The following is a 6,708-nucleotide window of genomic DNA, read 5'->3' as shown; positions in this document are numbered from 1 at the left end:
TACTTGAATGAAAATATAAGGCTTTCTGAACTTCGAGGGAAAATAAAAAAAAGATGAAAGCTATAAATGTATTCATCTCTCTCCTTTCTTTTTAATCATTTGCAACTTTGATGATCACAAATAATAAAAAATTAGGATATTTTATAGGTGTGATTATTTCTCACTCAATCTAACTTTGCTCTTGTAGCATAGCTTTTTCTCACAGCACAAAAATATTCAGTGGTTAATACAGCAAACATTCTTCTTGATAAATTCCAAAGTCAAGGGGCCGGGGAGATGGCTCAGTGGAATAAGCACTTCCCTGGCAAGTGCAAGGGCCTGAGTTCAATCCCTGGTTCTGAAAAAAGAAATTCTAAAATCATATTCTCTCCTCTTAAGAATTCTCCCTGCTAAAATCCCTGCAAAAATCCATTTATGTATTCAGCATACACATATTCAGTTCAGGTAGCTCACAAATCTATAGCATATGTGGTGTGACAGAAAAACACAATGAATGTTTAAATTAAAAATTACTGCAGTGGAATGCTAATTCCTCCCTAAGTTTGCTTGGCTTCCTTTGCCATTTTTGAAGAAGTTCTGGAAATCCTCTTTTTTTTTTTTTGGTGGAAGCGGGGATTAAACCCTTGTGCTTGCCAGGGAAGCACTTATTCTACTGAGCAATCTCCCCAGCCCCTAAAACAGAACCTTTTTTTTTTTTGATAGTAGCAGGGACTGAACTCAGGACCTTGTACTCACCAGGCAAGAACTTATTCACTGAGCTGTCTCCCCAGCCTTGGAAATCCTCTTTGTGAGCATCTTTAATTGTGTTGTTATGGCCAATTTAATGTCCTGAGTCAATTCAAAATGCTCACCAGTTATGCTCCGTTTTTCTTTGGGGAAGAACCAGAGCTTTCATGGTGCCAGGTCCCTGGTAAGGCAGCTGAAGATGTGCTGAGATGCCCTTAAGAGGCTGCCTTTGCTGGTTGGCACTTGATGGCAGCAGTCACTATATTTTTGATCACATCTTGTAAGGAGACTCGAGAAAAGCTCTTTGAGAACCATTCTGAAAGTGGGAAGGATAACGGCTAAGTGTGTAGAAAGCACGGCAAATATCTTGAGGGTAACATCTCTTTCAAAAATTAAATATTTACATTATATTTTGATTGCACAAATGGAGTTTGTATCAGGAGAAATCTCTTAATGCAAAATAGTAGAGAAAAAAGCAAGAAAGTAAATAACTAGGTGAACTTAACATAAAGGCTGATGCATAGACAGTACCACAGAAAATCCCAGGATGAATGGCTAGTGCTCAGGTGGAAATAGCACAGGCGAATAGATATGCAACAGGTGTGAGGAGACTACTGCTTATGGTTTTAAAAGATTAGCCAATGGTATTAATAAGCTTGTAGTACTTTAAATCCTGGATATAGCATTGTGACTTGCTGCCTTCTTCCTGCCCTGCAACAGCGTGGACCGTTTCTCTTCTGTGATTGCCTCTCCCACGCCACCCTTCCTGGAGCCAGACAACCAAGGAATGAAACCTCTACAAATGGTGCACTTTCTTCCTTTAATTTTGTGTGTTGAATATTTTGTCTTAGCAATGATGAAAACAATGAAGACACCTTACTTTTAAGTCTTCACTGATATTTTCGGCTTGATAGTACTGTAGCACGGAGGCTGTTTTGTTGTGAATTAAAGTTTCCTACACACACACACACACACACACACACACACACACACACACACAATGTATTTAGTACAGGATCTACAGGGTCTCACCATGCAGATCAGACTTGTAGTGATCCTCCTGTTTTCAGCCTCCCAAACACTGGGATTATTGGCATGCACCACCATGCCCAGTCTCAATCGCAGGCTCAGCACACCCCAGGGGCGGGGCCAGAATGGCAGGCCAGGGATCGAACCCCAGTTCCTGCATCTGCCTACGCAGGTGCTTTAGTCCACTGAATTATCTGGCTGGCCCTCAGCATTTCCTTTTTTTTTAAAGAAAAATCATGATTTTGTATCTTTTAAGTGAGATTTCTAACATAGAGCCAACAGTAGGAATTTGAAATGTCAACGTATTCAAATGAGGAGAAACTTGAAATGTGGTTGGTGTTTGGTAATTTGCGTCATTTTGCTAGTACTTAAAACTCAGCACCCCTGCTTCTTTCAAGGAAGGCTGAATGTTGGAAGTGAGAACTGTGCTGCCTGCCTCCCCATTCTTCCCATGGAGGCAAGCGCTGTTCGGTGGCTTAGCAAGGGTGTGGCCGGTGTCCTGTGCAATGATTATCGATGACTGATTCTTTCCTTGTGCTTCTGTTAAATCAGGACTTCTGTGTACTCTCTCCTCAACTGCACATAATCTCAAAGGAAAATAATTTGCTCAGGTTTCCTCCACTGATAAATTCTGTGGCCATTCTCTCTGCACAGGATTATCACGCGAATAGCAATGAAGTGTCCAGCACCGGCACTCGGGATCTCCACCAGCACTGAACATCACTGATAATCTTAATTTATCTACTTAGCAACCTTAAAACCCTCTATCTACTCACTGAACCTTTAAAAAATGGAACTTATGACACCAGAAATACTGGGAAATATAATAAAACCAGATGAAACCTCACCAAACTGCATGTTTAATTTATTTCTAGCAGTAAACATTTTCTTTTTTTTTTTTTTTAAAGGCTTAAAATGTACTTTAATAAGTTGATGCTGTATTACTGCTCCATTTCTCAGAAAAACTCCAAATTATGGTATCAGGAATAAATCAAACATGGTACACCAGTAAAAAATGAGCAACATAAATACCTAAGATAGGCAAGGTAAGAGCTGCTGTCAGACCTTCAGCATACAGCAGCCCTACTCCCAAGCTTGTAATAGGCATATCAAGGAAAGCTGTGAACAGCAACATCATAAATGCAATAATGTCATTTCTGGGATGTCCTTATCCAAGGAAAAGATGGAGGCAAGTTAACACAAGATTTTTTAAAAGATATACTAAAATGAACATCTCTAAGAGAAAATCTCTTTAGTACCTGAAAGAGTAATCTATGGGATACGACAGCACTGTACATAGGCTGTCTGGGGCCTCTGAGGGCATTTGCCTGAATTCTCACCCAGGAGCAAATGAAGCAGTGGGGCTAAGGTCACTGGGAGATGTTTGGTTTTTGTGGTGTATGTGGCAGTGTCTCTGGGCATGAGGGATGCAGAAAGCAAATAAAACATGATGAACAAAAAACTGAAATGCTCAAGATCAATGGGATTCTAAGGAATTATTCAGTCAGGGTTCCCCCAAACCTTCAACAATTCATTACATTTGAAATTTCAGGAATGTGTCACACAGAACTGATTAAACAAACCACACAGAATTTGTTAAATATCACCCCTCCCTGGCTCTCTGCCCCAAGTATTCTCCCTTGGAATAATACAGGCAGGGAAGATCTAACTATTGGGGGGAATCTCTAACACTTTTTAAAGGTAGAATTCTGACTAGTCCAAAAGGGTTCTTTCTTTTAAGGGTTTCAGGAAACTAGATACTACAACTTTATTAGTATCAGCGACGTTTGTTTGGAGCACATTCAGCTCCAGGAGCTGAAAGCCAGAGGGGTTCCACCAACTGCCCCAATTCTTTCTGTCGTAGAAGCTTGGCTAAATCGTTCCTTGTTGGTGGTGTCAATCCTAAGGTTCCATTGGGCATCATAGTGGCAGGTCCTGGGGGAGCTGGGGTACCAGCTGGCACCAGAGCAGGAGGCATGGCGCCTCTGTTGTTTATGCCAATAGCACCTCCCATATCCATCTGCCCCATCTGCACCTCTTGTTCTTCCCCATCAGGGAAGGTTCCCTTGAATCCCTCCTGCTGTCACCACATCATCTCTTCTTGTTGCCCCTGCATTTCTGCTTTAGGGTGTCTATGCTCCTCTTCTCCTCTCTGTTGGAGCGGAGCTCCAGTTGTTTTCATTTTTGGACCTCTTTGTTATGTAGCTCTTCCATTCTCTGAAGTTCTTGGCATCTCATCAAACCCTGTCTCATCAGCATAACCTGGTGCTCATGGCAAGCAGCCTCTATCTCCATCTCGAGCTTCTCATGGGCTCCCTTGATGTTGCGGTCCACTTGATCCTGCTGCTCCTTCTGCATCTTAATAGGTGCCTTCCAGGGCATGGAGTATTCATATTCAAAGGATCCAGGCTGTGCAAATCTAGGCGACTGCTCTTGCTCCTTGTGAAGTTGCTGGTTCTTTATAACAAACTTTTCTGGAAATCCTTCTTCGTGATCTAACTGGTCCATAGGCTTCACAGTCACAGGCCAGGGAAATGTAGTTAATAGGAAAGACCTTTCACTGCATCTGTCCAGAACTTTCTGTGTGGCTGGCTTCTCTGATAACCCAACAATGTCTTTTCCTGAGGGTCTTCCTTGATCATCCACAATGAACACAGCCTTTTCCACCTGGCCAATCACAGTAAAGGCTTCTTCCAGTAGTTTGCTGGGCACATACTCGGCAAGCTTTCAGACTGTAAGGGATGAACTATGACAGGCAGAGTGTGCGCACAGTTGTTTTCCACGGAGAGATATATTATCCAGCTCCACTTTGGCAATCTCTGCAAGGGTTTGTGTTTCCAAGGGGATAAAACCAAGTCTTTATCCTTATGAATGAAAACTTCTCCTACTTTTCCATATTTCTCAAATAGTTTCCTCATCTCCTCCTCAGTGATATCAGGGGGAAGATTGCCCACAAAGAGGTGGCTACATTGGGTAAATGTCTTCTCTCCTGGTTTCCTAAAATTCTTCAGGTCAGTAGTCAAACCTTCATTTTGGTTACTGGCTTGTTGCCCATTTGCAGGTATTGGTGTGCGTTGCTGCTGCTGTTGCTGCTGCAGCTGTTGTTGCTGCTGCTGCTGGTGGTGATGCTGCTGCTGTTGTTGCTGCTGGTGGTGATGCTGCTGCTGCTTCCTTGGAGTATGATTCTGCTTCTCCAAGTTAAAGGTCTTTTTGCTCTGCATTTTTATAACCTTAACTTGATTGAAGACAGCAAAGTGCCTCTAGTCCTAACTTTGACTTTGCCAATATCGACAGTCCTTTCCTCAGAGTAATGGTGACTGCAGCAAACATTTTCTATTCATATTGTAGACTATGATGATTCAGAAGAAGCAAACAGAGATGGTAGAAAATGGAGGAAAATGGAAGCCAAAGAATTAAAATACCCCTTAATTTATACTTGTAAGGAAAAATTTGTTCTGATAAAGAGAAATTGACAACTGTCAAATATGTCTTAGAAATTAGAATACAATAGTTACAATTAAAATTTTGATATGATTACTAAATAATCACAAATCATAGTTGAAGAATGTGCTAGAAACTGGTGGAAAGGGCTGAAGGTGAAGCAAATGGAAATTACATGTAGTATAATGGAGAAAAACTAAGATTAGGAATACTGTTTTCGGGAACCACACCTGTTATTATTTATTACTAACCTAGTAGGGATGTCAAAGCAAGATAAGAAGAGAATAGGGACAAGAAACAAGGTAAGATATAAGAACTTGTATTGAGATTAAGAAAGACTAATAACTTCACATAAAATACTGAGCAGACCTTCTGAAATTTTAGAACTATGAGAGTTACGTGAATAACCAAACTCCCATCTCTTTCCCATGAAATGATACTAAAGCTCTTACGTGCCCAATATGAAATTTCTAATGCAGGAAAATAAAGATACCACGTCCTCAAAGGGCTCTGGAAAACAAACTACATACATGTAACATACTACTTCAGCTATACTGGCTTTTAAACTTTCTTCTTTCTCTGAACAAAATTGCTGAACAGCAGAATCCTGTGAAAGAAAAATGAATAATGAATAAAGAGAGAGGTATGAAATGTAAGAAAAGGCACTGAATGAGCAACAAAACCTTTGTAGAAATTCTAGACAATTGCGGTAATTGTGTGCCTGTAATTTAATACAATATAAGAAGATTCCCAAAATGTAGAGACATTATAAAAATAAAAGCAAACCCAATCCAGAACTAAATTTCAAAAGATTTCAGTAAAATATGGTTAAAAGGGTAGACAATAAAGTACTGAGTACCTTGTAAAACAACACTACGTACCAAAACATGGCAGGGTTGTGGGGTCCAGAGGGATAGAGAGAGGGGGATTGATGTGTGTAGGCATTCCCATGAGGAAGAAGATCTTCTTATGCTTATAGTATGATGGGATAACAATGACTAACAGTAATTAAAGATCTATTTTATTTTACATTTAATCAGCTATAATTTTCACCACTCTTAGTATTTCCATAGTTCATTTTTTTCATCCTCCTGGGTCATTTGTGATGCATCTCCAGTAACTTAAATATGTAGCCTGTTAAATTATATATTTAAAAGAATGCTTCTTTTAGGGCTAGGAGGGTAGTTTAATGGTAGACCACTAGTCTAGCAGGTACAATGCCCAAGATTTGATCTCTAAGGTCATAATCAAGAGTTTTAAAAAATGTACTTCACTTATTTAATTATGATGTTTACTGGCATCTTTTATTGTCTGTTTGCTATTTATTAAATATATTTTCCATTTTTATGGTGGTTTTATTAGTCAATTTGTTTCATTATTTTTGTTATTTTATGTATTGGCTACTATATGTACCATATTTTCCAGAGCCTACCTGTAAATTTTGCAAATGTATTTTAATCTGTCCTTGAATATCAAGAAATTCTATCTACACTTCTCTATTGAAATGAGACA

The 6,708-nt window shown here is 39.7% G+C and overlaps 1 pseudogene; it reads right to left on the bottom strand.

Moving 5' to 3' along the window:
* Nucleotides 1-3,532: 3,532 nt before the first annotated feature.
* LOC101587334 lies at nucleotides 3,533-4,976 on the bottom strand (annotated as a pseudogene).
* Nucleotides 4,977-6,708: the final 1,732 nt, after the last annotated feature.

Source organism: Octodon degus, unplaced genomic scaffold, assembly GCF_000260255.1.
Source record: "Octodon degus isolate 3935 unplaced genomic scaffold, OctDeg1.0 scaffold00091, whole genome shotgun sequence".
NCBI classification, from domain to species: domain Eukaryota; kingdom Metazoa; phylum Chordata; class Mammalia; order Rodentia; family Octodontidae; genus Octodon; species Octodon degus.
This window is presented reverse-complemented; position numbering and strand designations above follow the sequence as displayed.